The following is a 27,453-nucleotide window of genomic DNA, read 5'->3' as shown; positions in this document are numbered from 1 at the left end:
ACCCAGCACCCTGATACCAGACATGAGGGGTGGGACCCCTGTGGTATCATCAGGGCATTTTCAAACTGCCTAACTGGCAGTCCTTACCTCAGAATGTTCTGAAACTTCCTCAGAACCAGCACCGGGGCTCATGCTACACTTCCCCCACGTTTGGCGAAGCTGCCATCTCAGGAACCCCAGAAATATGACAGATCTGGGAAGTTATGGATTATGCTATGAGACTCAGGTTTATTCAGGATGTGTTCTAGCTGCTAACAGCTGACTTCCCTTTGATCTTTACCAGTGAGCAAGGTGTCAAGACCTCCCGGAGATTTGTAGCCTGCCTGGCTGCACCTAGGCATCCTGATCACCCCTTGGTTAATTAACATCTACATGAGATCAGCTAGGTGTCACCTTATACCTGATGGATGGGCCATCCGCACAGCTTGAAGCCAGGGACTCTCTGGGCCCAGGCTCATTAGCATATCAAAAGAGCCATCCAGCCTTTAGGATGGTGCTCTCTCTGCTAAGAAAAGGACTTCAGCTCCCCCTACACACTCAACCCAGATTGTATCGATTTGAAGCGCAATCGATGCAGGGAATCGAGTGCGATCGCTTTTTCTTCACGGGCGGTTACAGGACGCGCCTGCGGCCCCGCAACCGTCCGTGACACCCAGTGATCAACTGTGCAAAGTTTGAGAGCCTTACCATTAACAGTGTAATGGCTGAAATTTACATTTTCCCAGTGAAATTTGTATTTGTCTCCGCCCACTGATGACCAGGTGTGGCCCGGTTTTGTATTTGGCTAGTGTTGGCTGCGCCCACTTTTTCTAACCCTAACACACAATTACTGAGTTAATCAATGACCACGTTTGTGAGCTTTGCGGTCTTTGGCATCAATAATTTGCATTGAAATGAAACAAACTTGATTGGCTACTAGGTTTGAGGCTTGTGCCATTAACATTGCAAGAATGGCAGCAATTACATATTCCCCTTGAAAATCAATGGGTGAATTTTGATTGGCTTTTGTAGGCTCCAATCACTTTTCTGAATATTAATCCCAGTCACCCAGTGGCCCATTGAGTCAAGTTTGGGAACCCTGCCATTAACAGAAGGGATGCTCATCTGGATTCCGGATATCCGAGTAACCCGGATATCCGAACGTTTTTATGCTATCTGGCCGGATCCGGATCCCGGATACCTGGGCCCAAATCCGAATAGTTCTATGCGGATATTAGGCCGGATATCCGGCGGATATCTGCATCCGGGTACTTGTTACCATGAAGATGACGTCCATGACGTCATTGAGCCAATCAGAGGGCTCCCAGCTTAAGCCCAAGCAACCAATCACAGAGGGGAACCTTGGCCAGTCCCTCCTGTATATAAGGGGCGGCCATGTAGAGGAGAATCGTCCTTGCTTTGAGACTGCCACTACATTCTCCAGTGTGTTTGGCTGAAGCAAGTGCATTATCTGAGTGTTAAACCCAGTGTTTTTACACACAAACACCTGTACTATAACACTGTTGTATTGTTGTTTAGCTAGTAGTGTGTTGTATTGTGATTGTAGTTAGTGTGTGTCAGTCTCTGCTGTCTGTGAGCTGTGACAGTCTCTGCTGCAGCCTGCAGCAGCTCTGCTAGTTAGGTGTCTGTGTCTGTGTGTGCTGTTGTGCATACAGGCCAGGCCTGTGCTATTGCCTTAGCTACACAGTATAGTTTAGGGCATAGGGAGGATTACTGTATATTGTGTAGTTATTCAGTACTGCAGTGCTAGTTGTTAGAGTAGTACTGTCTGTGTGACTACTGCATTTCTGCTGTGCTGCTCACTCTGAGTGTCAGTGTGACAGGCCATCCGTTAGTGTGCACACTGTGTTCTACTGTGCTCTCTGTCACTCCGTGCCAGGAGGTCGCAATAGCAGCATAGGGGGCAATATACAGGCTGGGAACGCGAACAATCACTCGCGTTCCCATGCCTGTCGGCCGGTGACGGCGAAACCGGAAGTCGTCGCCGGCGGGTGCAGAAGCATCTGAGCGGGGCTGCGAGGGCACCGATCGTCTGCAGGGGGCTGAGGGAAGCGCCAGGTGAGTTAATCTCATTTTTTTTAGTTCACTTTAGGTTCACTTTAAGGTCGTTGTTCTGCTGGAAGGTGAACCTCCGCCCCAGTCTCAAGTCTTTTGCAGTCTCCAAGAGGTTTTCTTCCAAGTTTGCCCTGTATTTGGCTCCATCCATCTTCCCATCAACTCTGACCAGCTTCCCTGTCCCTGCTGAAAAGAAGCACCCCAAGAGCATGATGCTGCCACCACCATATTTGACAGTGGGGATGGTGTGTTCAGAGTGATGTGCAGTGTTAGTTTTCCGCCACACATAGCGTTTTGCATTTTGGCCAAAAAGTTCCATTTTGGTCTCATCTGACCAGAGCACCTTCTTCCATATGGTTGCTGTGCCCCCCACATGGCGTGTGGCAAACAGCAAACGGGACTTCTTATGCTTTTCTGTTAACAATGGCTTTCTTCTTTCCACTCTTCCATAAAGGCCAACTTTGTGCAGTGCACGACTAATAGTTCTCCTATGGACAGATTCCCCCACCTGAGCTGTAGATCTCTGCAGCTTGTCCAGAGTCACCATGGGCCTCTTGACTGAATTTCTGATCAGCGCTCTCCTTTTTCGGCCTGTGAGTTTAGGTGGACGGCCTTGTCTTGGTAGGTTTACAGTTGTGCCATACTCCTTCCATTTCTGAATGATCACTTGAAAAGTGCTCCGTGGGATGTTCAAGGCTTTGGAAATCTTTTTGTAGCCTAAGCCTGCTTTAAATTTCTCAATAACTTGATCTTGTCTTGGACCTGTCTGGTGTGTTCTTTGGACTTCACGGTGTTATTGCTCCCAATTTTCTCTTAAGCCTCATCTACATGCGTAGATGAGGCGCGATGTTCCTTATCAATCGAGCCGCTGATGCTGCTCGATTGATAAGTTCCGACGGGTCCGATCTGTGAGCCGCCGATTCCCTGCTCGTTCCCCACGAGGGGACAATGGCAGGGAATCGAGCGGAAGATAAGCGTGGAATCGAATCCGGCACATGCGCGGCGAGCGGGGACGCGGTAGGTACGCGTGGGGATGCAGAAGAGGCGATCCGGCGGCTAATCGAGCCGCCGGATCGCCTCCACATCTCCCTGTGTAGACGGGGCTTTAGACAACCTCTGAGGCCCTCACAGAGCAGCTGTATTTGTACTGAGATTAGATTACACACAGGTGCACTCTATTTAGTCATTAGCACTCATCAGGCAATGTCTATGGGCAACTGACTGCACTCAGATCAAAGGGGGCCAAATAATTACGCACACCCCACTTTGCAGTTATTTATTTGTAAAAAAAATTTGGAATCATCTATGATGTTCATTCCATTTCTCACGTGTACACCACTTTGTGTTGGTCTTTCACATGGAATTCCAATAAGATTGATTCATGTTTTTGGCAGTAATCTGACAAAATGTGGAAACCGTCGAGGGGGCCAAATACTTTTGCAAACCACTGTACATACATACATACACACATACACACATACTGTACATACATCCGTATATATAGATAGATAGATAGATAGATAGATAGATAGATAGATAGATAGATCTGGGTCCAGATGGGGGATCAGACCGGCTAAACTCTATATACATACAGGGCAGTTCTCTGTTTTCCTTATGCCCTGTGCAAAACTTAAGGTCCGCTTTAGTTTTTTTTGCCCGTCCCCATTGATGACACGCAGCCCGATGTCCTGCCGCACTGCTGCACACTGCCGCTCGGCTGACTTGGTTGGCTTTTGGGATCCCTGGAAAAAGAATGCAGGCAAAGTGGATCCCGGCGGCCAGGGGGGGGGGGGGGGGGCTTAGAAGCCTGACGAATTGTTTTTCTGTGTCCCGCATGTGATCAGCGCTGGCCAGCGGGACCCAGGAAAACAATGCATGCAGAGGTTTTGGCCAGTCCGAGCTGAGCTCGGGCTTACCGCTCTAAGCACCTTTATCTCAGCCCGTCGATTATCTCAGCCCGGATTACCGCCATGGGAGACAAGGTAAGTAAAATAATTGATACTAACCCTGGGCTTTCTCAAGCTCCCTACATGCCATGGGTTCCCTTGCAGTACTAATGCTCAGTGCAGAATGCTTCCGGCCACGAAAGCACGACGGGGCACGCCCGGCCCACACATGCACAACAAAGAGCGAATGAGGCAAGTTACGGGGTCGGCTGGTGGATGAACTGGGGAAACAGCGAGGGAGCCCGACGGCCTGAGGAAGGGCTCCGCCCGAAACATGTTGTGTATGTGCCTCTACATGCTCACTAATACAGCTTGTTGCTAAAGCCCTTTGTGTGCAGTGTCCGTTTTTTGAATTCTTACGACGGCCTGAAGAGGGCTGGAGGAATCCCAGGGTTAAGTTTCAACTTTTTACTTGCTTGGTCTTAGGAACATTTTAATTTAACTGTTTACTATTTTGAAAACTGACCTGCAGCAATCTTCCCCTTCATTTAAACCAAACCTGAAGTGAAAAAAAACCTTATGAATTGAATGTGTAGTACGAATAAACAATAGAACATTAGTAGCAAAGAAAATAGTCTCATATTTTTATGTTCAGTTGTATAGCTTTTTTTTTTTTTTTTTATAACATTGCATCAGTCATATTTGCAGTTTACAAACCACACTTTGTATTGTAAGCTATAAAACAAAGCAGAAGTAATAGTTACATAGTTATTTGGGTTGAAAAAAGACATCCCTCCAGTTCAACGAGAGAACAAAGTACAACTCCAGCCAGCTCCCTCACATATCCCTGTTGATCCAGCGGAAGGCGAAAAAACCCTTACAAGGCATGGTCCAATTAGCCCCAAAAGGGAAAAAAATTCCTTCCCGACTCCAGATGGCAATCAGATAAAATCAGATAAAATCCCTGGATCAACATCATTAGGCATCACCTAGTAATTGTAGCCATGGATGTCTTTCAACGCAAAGGAAAGCATCCAAGCCCCCTTTAAATGCAGGTATAAAGTTTGCCATAACGACTTCCTGTGGCAATGCATTCCACATCTTAATCACTCTTACTGTAAAGAACCCTTTCCTAAATAAACGGCTAAAACTTTTTTCCTCCATGTGCAGAGCATGTCCTCTAGTCCTTGGGACAAAAAGGTCATCCGCCAAGCTATTATATTGCCCTCTGATGTATTTATACATGTTAGTTAGATCCCCTCTAAGGCGTCTTTTCTCTAGACTAAATAAACCCAGTTTATCTAACCTTTCTTGGTAAGTGAGACCTTCCATCCCACGTATCAATTTTGTTGCTCGTCTCTGCACCTGCTCTAAAACTGCAATATCTTTCCTGTAATGTGGTGCCCAGAACTGAATTCCATATTCCAGATGTGGCCTTACTAGAGAGTTAAACGGGGCAATATTATGCTAGCATCTCGGGTTTTTATTTCCCTTTTAATGCATCCCAAAATTGTATTAGCTTTAGCTGCAGCGGCTTGGCATTGAATACGATTATTTAACTTGTTGTTGATGAGTACTCCTAAGTCCTTCTCCATGTTTGATGTCCCCAACTGTATCCCGTTTATTTTATATGGTGTTAGACTATTGGTATGACCAAAATGCATGACTTTACATTTTCAACATTGAATTTGCCATTTATGTGCCCATATAGCCATCCTATCCAGATTTTGTTGCAATATGACACTATCTTCATGAGAGTTGATGATTCTGCACAATGTTGTATCATCTGCAAAAATAGCAACAATGCTTTCTACTGCATCTACTAGATCATTATTAAATACATTGAAGAGCACTGGACCCAGTACTGACACCTGTGGATCTTACTGCTAACATTCACCCATTTTGAATATGATCCATTGACCACAACTCTTTGTTTTCTGTCCATTAGCCAGTTCCCTATCCATGAACACAGACTCTTCCCCAGTCCTTGCATCCTCAACTTTTGCACCAGACTTTTGTGGGGAACAGTGTCGAAGGCCTTTGCAAAGTCCAAGTATATCACATCTACAGCATTCCCAATATCCACATTAGCGTTCACTACCTCATAAAAGCTGAGCATGTTAGTCAAACAAGACCTGTCTTTACTAAACCCATGCTGATGCTGAGAAAGAAGATTATTTTCTATTATGAAGTCATGTATAGTATCTCTTAGTAACCCCTCAAATAGTTTGCATACAACTGATGTTAAGCGTACAGGTCTATAATTTCCTGGATCTGATTTTTTGCCCTTCTTAAATAATGGGAAAACGTGGGCTGTATGCCAATATGCTGGAACTCTGCCATTTGAAAGAGAGTCACAAAAGATAAAATAAAGGGGTTTATTGATAACTGAACTTAATTCTCTTAGGACCCGAGGATGCATGCTATCTGGGCCAGGTGCCTTGTCTATTTTTAATTTATTTAGTCTTGCCTTCACTTCTTCCTGCGTTAAGTATTTAATATTACAGTTGGAATATTGAGACTCTTCTGCATCTGTAATTTGCAACAGTGATAGTTTCCTTGTGAAGACAGAAGCAAAGAAAGCATTTAATAACTCTGCCTTACCTTGGTCATCCACCATTGAGTTCCCACCCTCATCCTTTAGGAGTCCAATACAGTCAACTTTTCTTTTTTTTAGAGTTGATGTACTTGTCAAAGTTCTTTGGGTTAGATTTGATATCTGTCATGAACCACAGTCTCACCTCTGCTGCCTCCAGCAGCACGGGCGCCAATCTCATTCAGCGGTGCAGGTCTGTTACTTCCGCAGCCCCCAGGCGTGATCGGGTTTCCTCTGCGCACAGGCCTCTCGAGGAGGCTAGTAATGCTGGCACTTTCAAACACACGCGCGCAGCAAGTGAGAGGCCTTATAGGCTAAGGAAGCGTGTCAGCTGATCAAGCAATCAGCTGACACATCTCCGCACTAGTTTACTCCTGATTGATCACCTGTTCAGGAGGCAGGGCTACAGACCCAGAGCTGCCTATATATTCCTTGAGCTGTCAGTGCTCTGGGGTCTGTTGTAGTTGACAGTTCTTTGTTAAGCCTCAGACCCGTATTCAGATCCGTGGTACATTTGAACTGGCAGGACCCCAGGGATTTGTACACTAGTTAGTTTTGCAATTCTGTGTACTATTGCCTTGTGATAACTCTGTGTTTGACCTTTCGCCTGTTTATCTACTCTGCTTCTAGTCTCACGCCTTATACCTTTGCCTATCTGATCCTCGTTGCCGAATCTTTGCCCATCTTACCGTTTACGCTATTGTCTGACCCTCTGGTACCTCTGCACATCTGATCTGGTACCTCTGCACATCTGATCTCTGTTGCTGACTTATTGCCTGTTTATTGATTATCCTTCTGTCTCACCCACTGGCCTGTCAGACATCTGATTTCCGGTTTGACCTTGGCTAGCCTTAGACTAATCTCGACTCCTTTGGTGCCACACGTATTCTGCGGCACCCAGGACTCTGTCAGACTGTCAGGTAGGCGTCACTATCTGACAATCATCACAATATCCATAGCGATTTGATTTTCAGCTTCAATCTTTGCCAGCCTAATTTATTTTTTACAACTTTTATTGCACTCCTTATAATTGCTCAATGCAGCCTCGGTCCCCTCCTGTTTTAGGATCTTACAGGCATTCTTTTTCCACTTCATTTTATCTCTAACTTTCCATTCATCCATAGAGGCCTTTTTTTATTCCTAGACATTTTGTTTCCATATGGGATATACATACTACAATATTGATTGAGTATAAGTTTAAAAGCTTGCCATTTCCCTTCAGTGTCTTCCCCTTGTAGTACATTATCCCAGTTCACCAAACTTAGTGCCTGCCTAATTTGATTGAACTTTGCTTTTCTAAAATTCATAGTTTTAGTGATCCCGCTGCCCCGTGGCCTATCAGTCACCAGATCAAACGTTATCATGTTGTGATCACTATTTCCCAAATGTTCTTGAACCTGCACATTTGATACATTATCTGCTCTATTTGAAATGATCAAATCCAGTAATGCATTCCCCCTAGTTTGTGCTGTTACCATTTGAGTCAAGTAATTGTCCTGTAGTGCTGCCAGAAATCTGCTGCTTTTACCAGAATGGGTAGCCTCAATACCCCAGTCAATGTCTGGAAAGTTGGAAGGCACCCATATCTATGACCTCATTTTTACTTGCAGCTTTTTCAATCTGCTGTAGTAATCGCAGTTCTGCAGCTTCATTAATATGTGGTGGTCTGTAGCATACCCCAATAAGCAATTGGCAACCCTTATTTCCGCCATGAATATTTACCCAAACGGACTCCACATCTTCACAATCTTTATCCATGTAATTGATCATGACAACTGTAAAAGAGTTCTTAAAGTGGATCCGAAATGAAAAACTAACTATAACAAGTAACTTGTATCTTATCTAAAGTTTAGATAGTTTACACAGCAAATCTAGCTGCAAACAGCTTTAATAGAATAAGAATATTTCTTCCTGTGATACAATGACGGCGACCATGTTGTTTGTAAACATTACACAGAGGCAGGCTTATCTGTATCTTGAGCAAAGAAAACTAACTCCCCCTCCTCCTCCCTCCTCCCCTCTGCCTCTGAAATCTCTGGCTAGTAATACCTCCCCCTCCTCCTGCCCAGACTGAGCTCCCATAAGCCCTTGCTACTGTCTGAAAATGCCAAGGCTCTCTGAAAACCTGTGGGAGTGGCTTATTTAGTTTATAGGGAATTAGAGTATTAAAACAAAAACAAAAAAGTATTTGGCTTGAGGAATGCCCTATGAACAATAGGAAAGGAACACAATTATGCAATGAGTAAAAGTTCATCTCAGATCCACTTTAAAGAGACTCTGTAACACATGTTTCATCCTTATTTCTTGTATCCTATAAGTTCCTATGCCTGTTCTAATGTGCTCTCGCTTACTGCAGCCTTTCCTAATTGCACTGTCTCTGTAATAAATCGTATCTCCTTTCCTCTGTCTTGTCTGTCGGGCTAAGGCTTGATTGTGTGGAATGTGCAGGGCTGCTTGTGATTGGATGGAAGCGATACACACCCTCTGCAGGCCCCCTGCACACTCTGTATGACTCACACACTCTGTTTATGTGAGCCTATCACAAGCTGGTTAGTTTGTTTGTAAACACTGCCTAAAACTGTTAATTACAAGTCAGGATTGCAGCAGAGAGTGGCAGAAACAGCACAGAGGGGCACAGGAGAAAATAAGGAATAGAATGGTATGCTTTTTAGTGTAAGAATATTAAAGTACAGATTCTCTTTAAGAAAGAGATAACCCCCTTCACCTTTTTTTCCCTGCTCTATCCTTCCTAAAACATTGTATCCCTCTAAATTCGCTACCCAGTCATGGCTTTCATCCAACCATGTCTCTGTTATTCCCACAATGTCAAGCCTTTGTTAATCTCAAGTGGTATAGTTACATCTGCACCGATGGTTTGAGCGACGTGCCGGGATCACCCCTGGAGTCACAGGGATCACATGTATCAGTTGAAAGGATCCGCACCGTCTAAAATGTAGGTATTTATTGAAGCTCTTTAAAATGACATGAAAAAAGTCAAAGTGCGCTCTGGATCACCATTGACGCACAGCGTTTCGGATATAATCCTTCCTCAGAATGGTTCCAGTATACACTGTCATAATCACACATGCTATGTTACTTAAATACACAAGTAGAGGACCTGATGGGAAACTGCAACCTGTCTCAACAATTTGCATATATACATATTCATGTCCGCAGGAGCCAATGAAAATACACCTAAATGTCAACAAAGGAGATATCACACATAGGAGAACAGCTCAACCAGCAAAACTTACATCAGGCTGATCAAACAATGGGAGCACCTCCAGAGGTTCCTTTGTTAATCAGAATGAACTCTAGTTTGTCAATTTTATTTGCAAGGCTCCTTTGGTTAGCATTGGTTACCATGCATTTTATAATTTTATATTTTTACCACCAAATTTTCCAATTTTGGTTACATGAAATGGGCTACTTGAAGTTTTACCAACCTCCTTACTCTTTACACTGCCCCCCCCCCCCCCCCCCCCCCGTAATGTTAGTCTCCCACTGTCTTTTTACCTTATCTTGTCTACATATTGAGACCTTACCCTCCCACATCCCCCCAGATCCTAGTTTAAAATCTCCTCCAACCATCTAGCCATCTTCTCCCCCAATGCAGCTGCACCCTCCCCATTAAGGTGCAGCCCATCCCTGCTGTAGAACCTGTAGTCGACTGCAAAGTCTGCCCAGTTCTCCAGGAACCCAAACCCCTCCTTCCTACACCAATTTCTCAGCCACTCATTTAACTCCCTAAACTCCCTCTGTCTCTCAGATGTAGCATGTGGCACTGGCAGTATTTCATAAAACACCACCTTGGTTTAATTGTATCTCCAAGTACCTGAAAATCATTTTTGAAGACCTTCCATCTCCCCAATGTGTACCATGACAGCCGGGTCTTCCCCAGCCCCACCCAATAATCTGTCAATTAGTTCCGCTACATGCCAAACCCGAGCATCCAGGAGACAACAGACTGTACAGCATTCACGGTTTCTTCGACAGATTACCCTATATGTGTGCCTATCTTTATGCCCCTCCACGCACGCTCTGCTAACAAGATGAAGCTGATTATTCCCAGGATACACTTAACATTTGGTGCTCGGGCCTTTTCCTACGCAGCCCCTACTCTATGGAACTCACTTCCACAATCAGTACGAGAGGCTCCCTCTCTGGACAGCTTTAAAAAAAGGCTAAAAACTCACCTCTTTTCCCAAGCCTTTGAGACTGCATAATGCAGGGTCACAGTGCTTTGAGTCCCCAGGGAGAAAAGCACTATATAAATATTATTGTTATTGTTGTTAATAATTGAATCTCCTACCACCAGTATCTGTCTAGCCTTAGCTGCATTCCTATTCATATTCTTGTTGCAGCGGGCTGTCCCTTGGTTGCTAATGACCCTTTGAACTTTACTGCAGTAAAACCTTATCGCAAGCTGTCTCTCACTGTTTCTTGGCTGTTTGAGGCCAGTTTCACACTGCGGATTGGCAGTAGCGGTGCAGTGCAGCCTGGGGGCCTGCACGGCCAAAAACAGCCTTCTGGGATTACCGTGTTAGTATGCAGTAATGCCAGTCTGGCAGCCAGCCAAACAGGAAGTGACGCTAACTTCCTGTTGGTGAAGCGATAACGTGAGCGGAATCGTATTGCTAAAATACGCTTCCACGCATGCACAACGTGTAAAAGTTGAGATGGTAGTTTTCAAACACGTGTCACCATAGACTTAAATGACTTCTGGTCTGCCGCACATTGCCGCAGAGCTGCACAATAACATAGGTTTGCCCTCGCATTGGGGATGCGGCCGGCGAAAACGTCACTTCCGTCATGAGCAAGGCCCACAGCTTAGCAAAGCCCCCAGCAAAGCAAAGCCCAAAACCCAGCAAAGCCCCCAGCCTAGGAAAGCAAAGTTTACAGGCTACAGCCTAGCAAAGCCCCCAGCCTTGCAAAGCAAAGTTTATAGGCTACAGCCTAGCAAATCCCCCAGCCTAGCAAAGCAAGGAGCCCAGCAAAGCAAAGCCCCCAGCCTAGCCTAGCAAAGCCCCCAGCCTAGCAAAGTGCCCAGGTTGGCAAAGCCCCCAGCTTAGCAAAGCACCCAGCCTAGCAAAGCAAAGCCCCCAGCCTAGTAAAGCCCCAGCCCAGCAAAGCCTAGTAAAAACCCCAGCCCAGCAAATCCTAGCAAAGTGCCCAGCCGAGCAAAGCCTAGCAAAGTGCCCAGCCCAGCAAAGTGCCCTGCCCAGACATACATTTGAAATCGGCGCAGGAAGACTTGGGCGCAGGATACAGCCGGTATATGGCTGATCCTGCTGCTGCACAAGTCCTGGCCGTGTTAAATACAACCCCCCCCCCCCCCCAAGAGGCTACCATGGATGGTGGGGAATGATATAATTTGGCTTCCAGTTATTGGAGGCCGAATTATTGTGTTTTAAAAGCAACTTCAGCTCCGTCTTCTGACGGCGCCGGCGTTACTCACTGAACGCCGCTATAGATGTAATTCCTATTATAGTCTATAGTGGCGCCGGTTGTGCCCAAATCTTCCTGTGCTGAAAAGCACTGCTTCGCTGCCCAGCCTAGTAAAGCGCCCAGTCCTGCAAAGCGCCCAGAGATGCCCCCAACCCAGCAAAGCCCTCACCCCTGCAAATCCTCCAGCAAATTGCCCAGCTTAGCAAAGCACCTAGCCTAGCCCCCAGAAAATTGCCACGAAAGAGCCCAGCACCCAGAAAAACAGGCAGTGCACAGCACAGCGCCCAGCCCTCCCCATGACCCAGCAAAGCACACAGCCCTTCCCAGCCAGCACTGGCTACCTAATACTGATATATATGGGCACATGGGCATGGCTACTGAATTCTGTTTTGTGGGGAACTTGGCTACTTAATTTATGTATACAGGGTCCACTTGGCTACTTAAAAAGAACCAGAGACAATAAAAAAATATTTATACATACCTGGGGCTTCCTCTAGCCCCATCAGCCTGGATCGCTCCCACGCCGCCTTTCCCTGCTGTTCCCTCTGTCCACCGGTACTGGGTCCCGTCATTTCGGCCAGTCGACGCAAGCGCAGTGCGCTTCCTCCGTACTGCGCAGGCGCATGCATACAGAGCCGGAGGGAGCCCCTGGGCATGCGGAAGACTGGCCGCGTCCGGTGGAAGTGACGGGACCCGGTAACGGCGATAGACGCAGCGGAGGATGGCGGCGTGGGAGCGATCCAAGCTTATGGGGCTGGGAGGAAGCCCCAGGTATGCATAACATCTTTCTTTCATTTTTAAAATACGTTCATCTCTGGTTCTCTTTAATTATTTAATCGTGCCGTGCCTAGCTATTTAATTCGTTAGCATGGCCACTGATACACTGCCCATCCCATCTATACACGTCGACTGTTACCGCTCCTATACTTGCGGACTTCTTTACGCAGGCCTGAGAGTCACGTAGGGACTTACCAGCTACAGACAGCGTGTTCAGCATCCCTGACCAGGCTTACATAAAGACACCAAACAAATATTGTGTCACCATATATTCTGTACTACACAAAAATGTATTATAGATACTATGGATCAGAAATTTAGTGGAACCGTAATTAACCACTTAAGCCTAACTGGATGAAAATTCTCATTCAGTTAGGCTGTGCGCACCCCTGCAGGCCGCACGCGCTCCCGCGGAGGCTCCCGTGTGTGCTCCCGCCGCCGGCTGTTAGCCCAGCGATCAATGAAAGGGATTATAAATCCCTTTCACTGATCGAAGCCTCCTGGAGAAAAGCCGACAGCGTCTCTACAGACGCTGCGGTTTTTCTGAGTTCAAAAAGTTCCTGGTCTACTTTCTTCTTCCTGGGAGCGAGATCGATCGCTCCCAGGACTTTTTGACTGTGGCCATCTTGTGGCCAAATAGTTAAACACCCACAACCACTTTCTATTAAAAGAATAAATGTTATAACATTTAAAATTAGCTGTTTACCTCCCACATTAAAAAATACCCAAATAAAATTTTGAATAAAAATTTTTTTTTTACAATAATAATAATAATATTCCTTGCAGCCTACCATGGGCTGGGGGAAGCCCCAGGTAAGTGAAATATTTGATTTTAGAGTACTGCTCAGGGTCCCTTGGTTTGTACACAGTCTGTATTTCATGTTGAGGTGTTGTTTGTAACTCCTTCTTATGTTCATCCGCATGACTGCATACTTACATTTTGGGTACACAAGTGTTTTCTTGGTAGGTGAACAGAGGCGCCAGAAGGATAAAAGTACATAAAATTTTTTAAAAATTGCTGGGAGGAAGTGGTGGACTCGCCTCCGTTAAAGAAGACACTAAAGACTGTAAATATAAAGATATACACATTTATTGAAAATACCCCAAAGATGCAACGCGTTTCGCGGGAACAGCCCATTTCTTCAGGCAATAAGCAGGAGATAAACAACAGCAATTCAGTTATAGCAAGCAGTGTTTTCTTAGTTGACTCGCTGAATTTTTCTCCTGGTGTGTAACATTAGACCTCCACACAGATCGGCTTAGAGAAAAAGGCTCAGCAGTAGGAAAAAGTCATTATTAATTTAGCATATATGGTTTATTACAGTACCCTGGACAGCTGTGAGACTTGGCTCCTCCCAGGAAGAGGAAACACCATTAGAGCCCTCTATAAAATAAAGACACGCCCCCTTATTCTGGCAGAGCTGATGTTTCCTGTTTGGGAACTAGACATCTTGCAGTGCTCAGACTTTGCTGCCACACTACAGCAAGAGGCTCATCACTACTTCCTAAAAACAACAACCTACAGCCAAGAAGCCTCCGAGGACCCTTCCTTAAAGATGGCCATATGCTTATCATATTCACCGTTCAATGCAGATTTTTCTCAGTTGATTATACAGGAATCAGCTGGTGATCTGTTGTGTTATTCAATGTTTCTTCTTGCTGTAGTTATGGAAAATAAATATTATGAGTGGTCAGCACATCAGTTTGCTTTTTTATGTGATTTGGAAGCTCATATCATCGGAGACCAGCAAATGTAATAAAGAAAGGTCCAGCTACTGCCTGTTATGTAATACTAAGCTCGCTTCAATATGGGCAGAACTAACTCGCCTGACCTGTCTATATTAAATAGCTGTTGGAAAGGCAGCAGTTTACTATAAACACTTTATGGCTGCAATGTTAAGCTACATACACACGGGGGACAATTGTCCCCCCGTTGCATGGCTACGAGAGACCAGGGAGCGACAGCTCCCTGGCGGCGACAGCTATCTACACGTCTCGCCAGAAAGGCAGAGACGCGGCGGAAGCTGTCTGTGAATGGAGCATTCCCCAGCCGGATGCTCCATTCACTTGCATTAGGTCTCCTGTCGCTAGTCCGCATACACACGCGGACTAGCGACAGTTTCGGCGACTGCTGTAGCCGGCGATTGAACAAGTCAATCGTCTGGCGACAGCTCCGATGGGCGACGGTTCGGGGCGCGCGCGTCATACACACGGGCGACCTGTCGCCACAACACGCGCGTGCCGCGTGGTTGCGGCGACAGCCGTACCCCGTGTGTATGAGCCATTAGAGGAAGTGAGCTTCAGAGAAAGGTTTGGAGCATTCAGATGTACAATGGCAGCTCCCTCAGCAGGGATGGGCCTACAGACTCTGTGCAACTCTCACTGTCGCATCACAATTTCACAGCTTTAAGTTGTAAGCCAGAATTCCATATTTACAAAAATTCTGAAAGTTATGTGAAAACTGAAATGATGTTACTGCAATGCACAAACATTTTTTTTTCGCACTAAAGAGACTCAGAGATAAGTTTTTTTTACCTGAAGTTTTTTTTTACTTACCTGTGGCTACCTCCAGCCCCATAAGCATGGATGTGTCCCTCGCCGCCCTCCAGAGCACCGCCCAGGCCCGTTTCTAGGGCTGTGTGGCCCGTGCGGCTGCCCTGAGCACTATTGGGAGGGGGGTGCTGTAATGGAGGAGGGAGCCGCAGCTGCGGGGAGGGCAGCCTGACCTCTCCCTCCCTTCCTCTCCCCAGGCCGCCCTCCGTGCTCCCCCCTCCAACTCATACGTGGACTGGCCCATGCCGCCTCCTCATTAAACAATCAGGGCCGCCGGCTTAGTGCAGGAACGAAAAAAAGAATTTCAGCCCCCCAGCTCGCTCTTACCAGCCACAAAGGCCTCGATTCATAAAGCATTCCTGCATGCGGGAATGCTGAAAACGGCACACTTTACCGACCACACAGCAGAATCTTTATTCATAAAGGCTTTTTCTGCATGAAAAGCCGACTTTCGCGAGCAGAGTGATAAATCACCGCCTTGCGCGGTGATTATCATAGCAAAAGTAACAAGTAGTCAATTATTATTATTATTATTATTATTTATTGTATTTATAAAGCGCCAACATATTACGCAGCGCTGGACAATAAATATATACAATGATACAAGGATGACATACATAGGGTTATACACATAGAACAAAGTTATACATACAAATTGTACAAAATACATGATCATGCAATATGGGCTGGTTAGGTAGGCCCAGTAATACAAGTACAGGCTGTCATAGGACAGGAGCACATGATCCTGTAGATTACACTAGGGAGTGGAGGACCCTGCCAGAGGCTTACAATCTAAAGGGAGGGGTGGAAACACTAGGGGGGGCTGTTAAATATTCCTTAGAGAGTTACTGTGTGGTAGGAGGTGGGTAGGCCATCATAAAGAGGTGGGTTTTGAGGGCTTGCTTGAATGTGTTGAAAGAGGGAGCAAGTCTGATGGGTGGTGGAAGGGCATTCCAGAGGGTGGGGGCAGCTCTTGAGAAATCCTGCAGGCGGGCATGGGAGTGTGAAATGCGCGGGGTGGTGAGGCGAAGGTCGTTGGAGGAACGGAGGGGGCGACCTGGTGTATACTTGTGAACAAGCTGCGAGATGTAGGTAGGGCATGTTTTGTGCACAGATTTATACGCCAGGCATAGAATCTTGAAACTTATCCTGAGACGGATAGGGAGCCAGTGCAGGGATTCACAAAGGGGAGATGTGGATGCAGAGCGGTGCGAAGAATGGATGAGTCTTGCAGCCGCGTTCATCACTGATTGAAGGGGGGCAGTGCGTTTCAGGGGGAGGCCAGAAAGGAGTGAGTTACAGTACTCAAGGCGGGAGATGATGAGGGCATGGATGAGCAGTTTGGTCGTGTCCGGGGTTAAGAATGGGCGGATCTTGGAGATATTACGGAGGTGGAAATTGCAGGCTCTTGTGATGTTTTGGATGTGTGGGATGAAGGAGAGGTCAGAGTCCAAGGTGACACCCAGGCAGCGGGCCTGGGAGGTAGGGAGAATGGTTGTGTTGTCGATTGTGAGGTGGAAACCTGGGATGGGTGCAGCAGCATGGGGTGGAAGGATCAGGAGCTCAGTTTTGTCTAGGTTAAGCTTTAGGAACCTAGCTGACATCCAGGAGGAAATTGCTGAGAGACACGAGGAGACCTTGTTCATGGTGGTGGCTGAGAGATCGGGGGTATGGAGGTAAATCTGAGTGTCATCTGCATAAAGGTGGTAATTGAAGCCCAGGGAGGAGATAAGCTTGCCAATTGAGGAAGTGTATATGGAGAAAAGAAGGGGGCCTAGAACAGAGCCCTGGGGGACCCCAACTGAAAGGGGGGCAGGAGTTGAGGAGGAGCCATTGAAGGAAGTGGTGAAGGAGCGATTGGATAGGTAGGAGGAGATCCAGGCCAAGATTAGAGGTAGCGGTATGTAGTGTTGGGCGAACAGTGTTCGCCACTGTTCGGGTTCTGCAGAACATCACCCTGTTCGGGTGATGTTCGAGTTCGGCCGAACACCTGGTGGTGTTCGGCCAAACTGTTCGCGTTCGCCCGAACGGCTCAATTCCTGGCCGAACCTGGCCGAACAGGGCCCCTGTTCGGCCGAATACAGCCCCCCTATGGGGTCGCAGGCATAAGGGGGGAGCATGCCCCGATCGCGGGGGGGGGGGGGGGGTCGGAAATTCCCTCAACCCCCTCCGCTAGCGCTCCCCCCTCTGCCCGCTTCCCCATACAAAAGTTTAAGGAAAGTACCGGTGGTAGTGGATGGCCTGGCAGTGGCACTGTGGAGTGAGGAGGAGGAGTCCGGAGAGTGACGCGTTGAGGGAGGCCGGGCAGCAGGCGTGAGGTCAGAGAAAGGGCGGAAGTACCACAAGGGTACTACTGCTGAACCGCCCGCTGCCCGGCCTCCCTCAACGCGTCACTCTCCGGACTCCTCCTCCTCACTCCACAGTGCCACTGCCAGGCCATCCACTACCACCGGTACTTTCCTTAAACTTTTGTATGGGGAAGTGGGCAGAGGGGGGAGCGCTAGCGGAGGGGGTGGGGGGAATTTCCGACCCCCCCCCCCGCGATCGGGGCATGCTCCCCCCTTATGCCTGCGACCCCATAGGGCCCCCAAAAGCGGGATGTTCGGGGAGTTCGGGGTTCGGCCCGAACATGCCGAACATCGCGGTCATGTTCGGCGAACTTTCCCGAACCCGAACATCCAGGTGTTCGCCCAACACTAGCGGTATGCGGACGGGTATTACCGCTACCTCTGATGTGGCGAGAAGCGTGCGGAATACATTGCAGTGAATGGGACAGACCTCCCAAGCAGCTGCAGAGAGAACACCGCACGGAGGGATTTCGCCTGCTTCTCCTGTTTCCGCATGTCTCCCGACAGCCTAACGCCTGCCTACAGCGGAATATCTCCGCACGCCTGTCACAACTAGCAACATTTTTATGAATTACCACCCTGAAGGCGGAAATACCGACAGCGGTGTTTCCCCGCTCGACGTTACCTTCCCGACAGCACTTTTATGAATCGAGGCCTTATTGTAGGGCATTGGCTCAGCACTTTCTCCTCTCGGTGTGCTGCTTCTTCATTGGCTGCAGGCAGTGTCCTGGTGATTAGTGAGGGGAAGTTCGGCTCTTTTCAATGAATCGATTCATTCGATTCAATTCATTAAAAAGAACCGGATCATGAACCGACTCATTTGATTAATTTTACTGGGGAGACTGCTAGCCACTAGCAGTAACTTGTTGCTAGTCACTCCCCTCCCCTCGTAATTGGCCCAGATGGCTATTATTCCTCCTACTGGCTCCTTCTCCATAGGAATAGTTCAAGCCTGGCAAGATTTTTGGATCTTTTCAGAGTCGCTGAGTGACAGCACAATCCATATGTTCTCTATAGTTACTCTTAATATAAGAGAAGTTTATAGCAATTTAGTGCTAGTTTTCTGTACAGAACAATATATATACCTATGTAGATCTGTTGTATGATAAGCAGAAAAGTTAGCCTGCTGATAAAGTTCATTTGTGTGTAGAGTAACAGCCTGCAGCATCAGCTATATAATAGCTAGCTAAGCACAGGATATTACGTGGTTAATCTTAGTGTTGTCTGGATCATGAACGTTTCAGATCTTTGATCCGATCTTTTTTGTGAGTCGAATCATCCGGATCATCACAATGAACGATTCGGTTCACAGTGAATGAAACAGGAGTGCCTGTGTTCAGTGTGGGAGTGAACCCCTCCCCCGCCTCCTGTAAAGTGTTTGTCAGTAGAGATGGGAAGTTCGGATCTTTTCAATGATCCGGATGATTCGAATCGGATCATTGAAGAGATCCGGATCTTTGATTCAAATCTCGGATCATTTTACTACCGGAAGCATTCGGGGGTGAAATGAACAGCAGGACAGGTCTGTGGACAGGAGAAGGGGAGGGAGTGGACACACAGAGAAGGGGAGAAGATGGACAGAGGGCAGGGAGTGGACAGGGAAGGGAGGAGGGACGAGCAGAGAGCAGAAATGTTTGCAGGTAATACCCACATGCTGAAGTCATATGCTTTACATATATTTCACCTATATGTTCATCTGTACACTTTGAAAGAAAAGGTCGCACAGTGAAAGAAAGCATTCCCAGAAGATAAGTGCAGCTGTTTAGTGCCGAGTGCAGGAGGATCATATTGCCTTTCAATCACACTGTCTGCAAAGTTACTGAGCTGTGCTGAGCCAAAAGCTTCCAATGTGTTCACTGTGCAGCACTACGGAACAGACAGCCTATAATGTGCAGCACATTGCAGCCAGTATGTGTGCTCTACACATATCTGGCAGTGGCACCCATGTCCCCTCTCTCTTATGCACTCTACCTGCTGTCCCTGCAAGGCTGCCTCCCATACAACAGAGCGATCCATCTCAGCTCTGCTTCCAGGACCCCGCTGCCCGCTGAGAGGGGGCGTGTCGCTCCTGGCCCCGCCCCTTTTGCGATCCGAATCACTCATTTTGATGATTCGGATGATCGACTCATAAAATAGATTCGGATCAAAGATCCGAATCGTTCATGATCTGGACAACACTATTTGTCAGCACAGTGGGAGGCAAGGGGGAGACAATACAGAGACTGGCTGGAAATGTTCTTTCTGCCCTTTCTCCAGATCCTCAGTATGTGCACAAGCACAATCTTCCTGCTGCATCTCTCCCTTCCCCATTAGCACCCTCAATGTGCCCTCATTTTACTGCACCTCTCACTCTCCTGCACCCCACACTCGGCCCCACCACCCTTCACTGTGCCCCCAGCACTCCTCACTCTGCTGCACCCCTCACTGTGCCCCCCTCACTCTGCTGCACCTCTCACTCTGCTGCACCCCTCACTGTGCCCCCAGCACTCCTCACTCTGCTGCACCCCTCACTGTGCACCCCTCACTCTGCTGCACCTCTCACTCTGCTGCACCCCTCACTGTGCACCCCAACACCTCTCACTCTGCTGCACCCCTCACTCTGCTGAACCCCTCACTGTGCACCCCTCACTCTGCTGCACCCCTCACTGTGCACCTCTCACTCTGCTGCACCTCTCACTCTGCTGCACCCCTCACTGTGCATCCTAACACCTCTCACTCTGCTGCACCCCTCACTGTGCACCCCTCACTCTGCTGCACCCCTCACTGTGCACCCCAACACCTCTCACTCTGCTGCACTCCTCACTGTGCCCCCAGCACTCCTCACTCTGCTGCATCCCTCACTGTGCACCCCAACACCTCTCACTCTGCTGCACCCCTTACTGTGCACCCCAACACCTCTCACTCTGATGCAGCCTCACTGTGCACCCCAACACCTCTCACTCTGCTGCACCCCTACTATGCACCGCAACACTCCTCACTCTGCTGCACCCCTCACTCTGCACCCCAACACCTCTCACTCTGCTGCACCCCTCACTGTGCACCCCAACACCTCTCACTCTGCTGCACCCCTCACTGTGCACCCCAACACCCCTCACTCTGATGCAGCCTCACTGTGCACCCCAACACCTCTCACTCTGCTGCACCCCTCACTCTGCACCCCAACACCTCTCACTCTGCTGCACCCCTGACTGTGCACCGCAACACCTCTCACTCTGCTGCACCCCTCACTGTGCACCCCAACACCTCTTACTCTACCGCACCCCTCACTGTGCACCCCAACACCTCTCACTCTGCTGCACCCCTCACTGTCCACCCCAACACCTCTCACTATGCTGCACCCCTTACTGTGCACCCAGCACCTCTCACTCTGCTGCACCCCTCACTGTGCACCCCAAAACCTCTTACTCTGCTGCACCCAGAGCAGAGACAAGGTCCTCCAGCACCCAAGGCTGACACACCAAAGTGCGCCCCTCCATCCCTCCCACCCCAGCCGTCACACACTGATTGCTATTAGACTAAGAGGGCTACAGGGCCCACAACCTCCCCAACACCTTAATATCTAGTTATCTGGCGTATAGTCACTGCTATGTATCCCCTTTTCTTATTTCTTTCTGCTTCATACACAATTAGGAATGACAGCTGAATGAATTGTGCGCCCCCTCCTACACTGCGCCCTGAGGCTGGAGCCTCTCCAGCCTATGCCTCGGCCCGGCCCTGGCTGCACCCCTGACTGTGCACCCCTCACTCTGCTGCACCCCTGACTGTTCACTCCTGACAGTGCACCCCAAAACCTCTCACTCTGATGCACCCCTGACTGTGCACCCCTCACTCTGCTGCACCCCTGACTGTGCACCCCAACACCTCTCACTCTGATGCACCCCTCACTGTGCACCCCAACACCTCTCACTCTGCTGCACCCCTCACTGTGCACCCCAACACCTCTCACTCTGCTGCACCCCTGACTGTGCACCCAGCACTCCTCACTCTGCTGCACTCTCACTGTGCACCCCAACACCTCTCACTCTGCTGCACCCCTCACTGCGCATCACAGAAACCCTCACTCTGCTGCACCCCACACTGTGCACCCCTCACTCTGCTGCACCCCTCACTGTGCACCCCAACACCTCTCTCTGCTGCACCCCTCACTGTGCACCCCAACACCTCTCACTCTGCTGCACCCCTGACTGTGCACCCAGCACTCCTCACTCTGCTGCACTATCACTGTGCACCCCAACACCTCTCACTCTGCTGCACCCCTCACTGCGCATCACAGAAACCCTCACTCTGCTGCACCCCTCACTCTACTGCACCCCTCACTGTGCACCCCTCACTCTGCTGCACCCCTCACTGTGCACCCCAACACCTCTCACTCTGCTGCACCTCTCACTCTGCTGCACCCCTCACTGTGCCCCCATCACCTCTCACTCTGATGCACCCCTCACTGTGCACCCCAACACCTCTCACTCTGATGCACCCCTCACTGTGCACCCCTCACTGTGCACTCCAGCACTCCTCAATCTGCTGCACCCAGGCTCATACGGACCCACCGAAGTACCGAGGATTTGCTCGGGGGTCCCGCCTCCACATCTCCGGTGGGCCCCGCCTCCAGCCTGGGGTGAACAAATCACTGCCTGCAGCAGAAAGATTCTCCTCTCAGCGTTTGGATCAGTCACGCTGAGAGGCTGCTGCAGGCTTAAGGCTCATACACACATCAGACCATAGTCTTTGGAAAATGAAAGATCACAGACCAATTTTACCCCCTTCCATGTAGTATGAGAGCCATACCTACACAGTCTATTCTATGGAGCCGAACTCCCCATCAGACAGAAATATTTGCAAGATGCTGCACACAAAGATAATGTAGACATTCAAAAGATCAGTATCTGCAAAAGATCTGTTCCTGCAAAAGATCCGTTCCTGCAAAATGCATTCATAGTCTATTATATCTGCAGATCATCATACACACCTTGTTTAACAGACATTCATCTGCAGATCAGATGGATCCAACAGGATGGATTTTCAGATCTGCAGATGATTGTCTGATCTGCAGACGAATGTCAGTTAAACAAGGTGTGTATGATGATCTGCAGATCTCATAGACTACAAATGCAATTTGCAGGAACGGATCTTTGGCAGGAACAGATCTTTTGCAGATACTGATCTTTTGTGTCTGTACAGCATCTGTGTGTGCAGCATCTTGCAAAGATTTCTGTCTGATGGGGAGTTCAGCTCCATAGAATAGACTGTGTAGGTATGGCTCTCGTACTACATGAAGGGTGGTAAGATTGGTCTGTGATCTTTCATTTTCCAAAGACTATAGTCTGATGTGTGTATGAGCCTTAAAGAGACACTGAAGCGAAAAAAAATATATGATATAATGAATTGGTTGTGTACTATGAATAATTACTAGAAGATTAGCAGCAAAGAAAATATTCTTAAATTTTTATTTTTAGGTATATAGTGTTTTCTCTAACATTGCATCATTCTATAATATGTGCAGATTACACAACATTCAGCATTCAAAATGATTCTTTCAGAGCAGTCTGTGAACTAATGACCTCTCCTCTGGCAGAGAAAAAGTAAATAGTTCAATAACAGTTGAGATAATAAAAGTCAGAAAACAGCCCTCTCCACGACTTTGAAAGTCGTAGAGCTTAATGGCTTTTTTGTATAGAGATAACAACTGGAGCTTCTTAACTCTTCCTGTACTGGAAACAATTAGACTGATGTATCTGATCTTAATGTTTTATTTCTTATCTGTACTACACATACAAATCATAATCTCATAATTTTTTTTTTCGCTTCAGTGTCTCTTTAAGTCTGTGACCTGGCTGGCTCTGCATCAAGCAACTACTAACACACTACACTACAACCTCTCTACTAATATAGCTGACACTCTAAGGCAGTGGTCTTCAAACTAAGGCCCGCGGGCCGAATGCGGCCCCCCAAAGCTTTTTCACTGGCCCCCAAACACAAAAATGTTTAACTTCTAGATGTGGCCCACTGCACCTTTAAATATTGGCAGCCCGCATATAGAATAGCAGTGCTGGCACCACCCATCTACATACTACAGAAGCCAGAGAGCAGTAATTTGCTGGTTTCCAATCCAATTCTGCATCAGGTGACACTGCTGACCAATTGGACGGCAGGTTGACACCTGGGTATGCTTCACTGTCTGGTGCACAAAGACGTTCTTTGGGTGTGTATGACTGAATGGCTGCTGCTGGGAGGTCTCCTCCAGGCATGATTGGGGGGGGGGGGGGGGGAAGCAATATCTAGATTCAATGTAATGTTTTTCAACATCATTTTATGTATGTTCCGGCCCCCCAGCAGTCTGAAGTTGTTGACCCGGCCCTTGACTGAAAAAGTTTGGGGACCCCTGCTCAAAGGCCTGGTGCACACCAAAACCCGCTAGCAGATCTGCAAAATGCTAGCAGATTTTTAAACGCTTTTTTTTTTATTTTTATGAGGCGTTTTGCTAGCATTTTGCGGATTGTTGCTGCGGATTTCAGTGTAGTACATTTCATGTATTGTTACAGTAAAGCTGTTACTGAACAGCTTCTGTAATAAAACCGCCTGGCAAACCGCTCCGATCTGCCGTTTCTCAGAGCGGTTTGCGTTTTGCCTATACTTAACATTGAGGCAGAAACGCCTCCGCAATCCAAAAAATGCCTCACCCTGGGAGTATGCGTTTCTGCAAAACGACTCCCGCTGTGGTGTGCACACACCCATTGAAATACATTACCCTAGCGTATCCGCAAGCGACTGCAGAAACGCTCAAAAAGCCGCTCGGTGTGCCCCAGCCCTAACTCTCTCTCTCACAGTCACAGAGTCTTCCCATCTCTACAGCCCCCGGACTTCCCATCTCTACAAGCTTCTTGGCTGCACTTCTCTATTATATACAAAATGGGTGGGATAGCTGCTGATAGGTAGCTAGGGAGCTGGTTGCTAAGGTAGGATTGGTTGGTTCTCATAAAGACTCTTATTGGTGCAGAAATTCCGTTTTCCAGGCAGAAATACACTTAGAAGCTTCTTCCTTTTGATTGGCTAACTTAAATTTGCATTCCGGCGGAATTCCGCATTTTCCCGCGGAATTCCGCATTACCGCTATAGCAATTCCGTTCCGACTGGCGGAATCAGCCCAATTCCGTCCGGAATCGCGGAAATTCGAATTCCACGGAATCCAACGACCATCCCTAATCGCGGTAAAATCGCTCAGAAAAGCACTTATAGTCTGTCTGAGACCTTATGCAGAGAAGGGGAGAAACGGTGAGGAGAGAAAAGCTGAAAGAGAAGGAAGAAGATAGTTAAGCGACAAGACAATATGTTCTGTACAGCGCTGTGGAAGATGGCGGCGCTATATAAATACTAAATAATTTGCCTCACCAGGATTGCACTTTTATTTAGCTTTCCTGTATAAGAAGAAGACACAGCCAGCCAGCACTAGGGGAAGAGGGAAACAAAGGTGAATGAAGGAGGCTGGTGCACACCAAGGGTGCTTCTAAACGTTTTTCAAATCGACAGAGATTTGAAAAGCGCTTGGCTAATGTTACTCTATGACGGTGTTCTCACAGCAGCGTTGTGAGTTTTTTAAAATCGCAAACACACTGCATGTAGCATTTTTAGGAGCGATTCATTCAAAAACCGCTCTGAAAAATCGCTTCACAAAATCGCACTCGCAAATTGCTATTGTGATTTTGGCGTGCACTAGCCCAGAGAGAGGAGGAGTGGAGAGAGACTGATAATAGCCTGAGATGGAGCAGAGCTGTATTGCAGTTTCACATCACACAGAGGCTACTTGCCTATAATATGACTCCTGTCCCTGCCAGCCTCTCACACAAGTCAGAAAGCAGCCCTCCTGGAGTCTAGGGACTGTCAAAAACCTTTCAACTTGTTTAACGCCTTATCCACACATGCAGTCATTATCACAATGGGGAGAGACAAGACAGATGTTTGCCCACAGACCCTCCAGGCAAGCTCTGCATCATGCTGTGTATATTTACCAGCTTGCCTGCCCTCTAATTACACTTTTATCAGCTAGCCTAGTGTTTCACATTGCCTTACAACAACAAACCTGAATACACCAGACCAGGCCCCAAATCACTGAATGAAAGGCGGCCTGGGGGGAGATTGCCCCCCTTCCCCCCTGGCCAGTCCACCCCTATATGTATGAATGATAGTGGCTGTGTGAGGTAGTGTTGTCCGGATCATGAACGATTCGGATCTTCGATCCGAATCTATTTTATGAGTCGATCATCCGAATCATCAAAATGAGTGATTCGGATCGCAAAAGGGGCGGGGCCAGGAGCGACACGCCCCCTCTCAGCGGGCAGCGGGGTCTTGGAAGCAGAGCAGAGATGGATCGCTCTGTTGGAAGGGAGGAAGCCTGGCAGAGAGACAGGTAGATGAGAGAGAGGGGACACATGGGTGCCACTGCCAGATATGTGTAGAGCACACACACTGGCTGCAATGTGCTGCTCATTACAGGCTGGCTGTTCCGTAGTGCTGCACAGTGATCACATTGGAAACTTTTTGGCTCAGCACAGCTCAGTAACTTTGCAGACAGTGTGATTGAAAGGCAATATAATCCTCCTGCACTCGGCTGTAAACAGCTGCACTTATCTTCTGGGAATGCTTTCTTTCACTGTGCGACCTTTTCTTTCAAAGTGTACAGATGAACATATAGGTGAAATATATGTAAAGCATATGACTTCAGCATGTGGGTATTACGTGCAAACATTTCTGCTCTCTGCTCGTCCCTCCTCCCTTCTCTGACCACTCCCTGCCCTCTGTCCATCTTCTCCCCTTCTCTGTGTGTCCACTCCCTCCCCTTCTCCTGTCCACAGACCTGTCCTGTAGTGTTGTCCGGATCATGAACGATTCGGATCTTTGATCCGAATCTATTTTGTGAGTCGAATCATCCGAATCATCAAAATGAGTGATTCGGATCGAAAAAGGGGCGGGGCACGGAGCGACACACCCCCTCTCAGCGGGCAGCGGGGTCCTGGAAGCAGAGCTGAGATTGATCGCTCTGTTGGATGGGAGCCAGCCTTGCAGGGAGACAGGTAGATCAGAGAGAGGGAACATCGGTGCCACTGCCAGATATGTACACATACTGGCTATATAACGTGCTGCTGTCTGTTCTGTAGTTGTGCACAGTAAACACATTGGAAGCTTTTGGCTCAGCACAGCTCAGTAACTTTGCAGGCACTGTGATTGAAAGGCAATATAATCCTCCTGCACTCGGCACTAAACAGCTGCACTTATCTTCTGGGAATGTTTTCTTTCACTGTGCGACCTTTTCTTTCAAAGTGTACAGATGAACATATAGGTGAAATATATGTAAAGCATGATTGCAGCATGTGGGTATTGTGTGCAAACATTTCTGCTCTCTGCTCGTCCCTCCTCCCTTCTCTATCCACTCCCTGGCCTTCTCTGTGTGTCCACCCCCCTCCCCTTCTCCTGTCTTGCTAGTCATTTCTGAATGATCCGAGATTCGGATCAAAGATCCGGATCTCTTCAATGATCCGATTCGAATCATCCGGATCATTGAAAAGATCCGAACTTCCCATCTCTAGTGTGAGGACACATGGCCTGGCCAGCAGTGATAGTGGGAGTGTGAGACCAGGAGTTATTAACTTTGTAACCAAAGAGCTGCCTCTGCTGCTTATGTTGCTGTAACCTGATCCCTCACCCTCAGTGAGCTGGGAGGAGTTGCTTCTAGTGTTGTCTGGATTATGAATGATTTGGATCTTTGATCTGAATCTGTTTTGTGAGTCGAATCATTTGG

This window comes from Hyperolius riggenbachi, chromosome 2 (assembly GCF_040937935.1).
Source record: "Hyperolius riggenbachi isolate aHypRig1 chromosome 2, aHypRig1.pri, whole genome shotgun sequence".
Taxonomy (NCBI): Eukaryota; Metazoa; Chordata; class Amphibia; order Anura; family Hyperoliidae; genus Hyperolius; species Hyperolius riggenbachi.
This window is presented reverse-complemented; position numbering follows the sequence as displayed.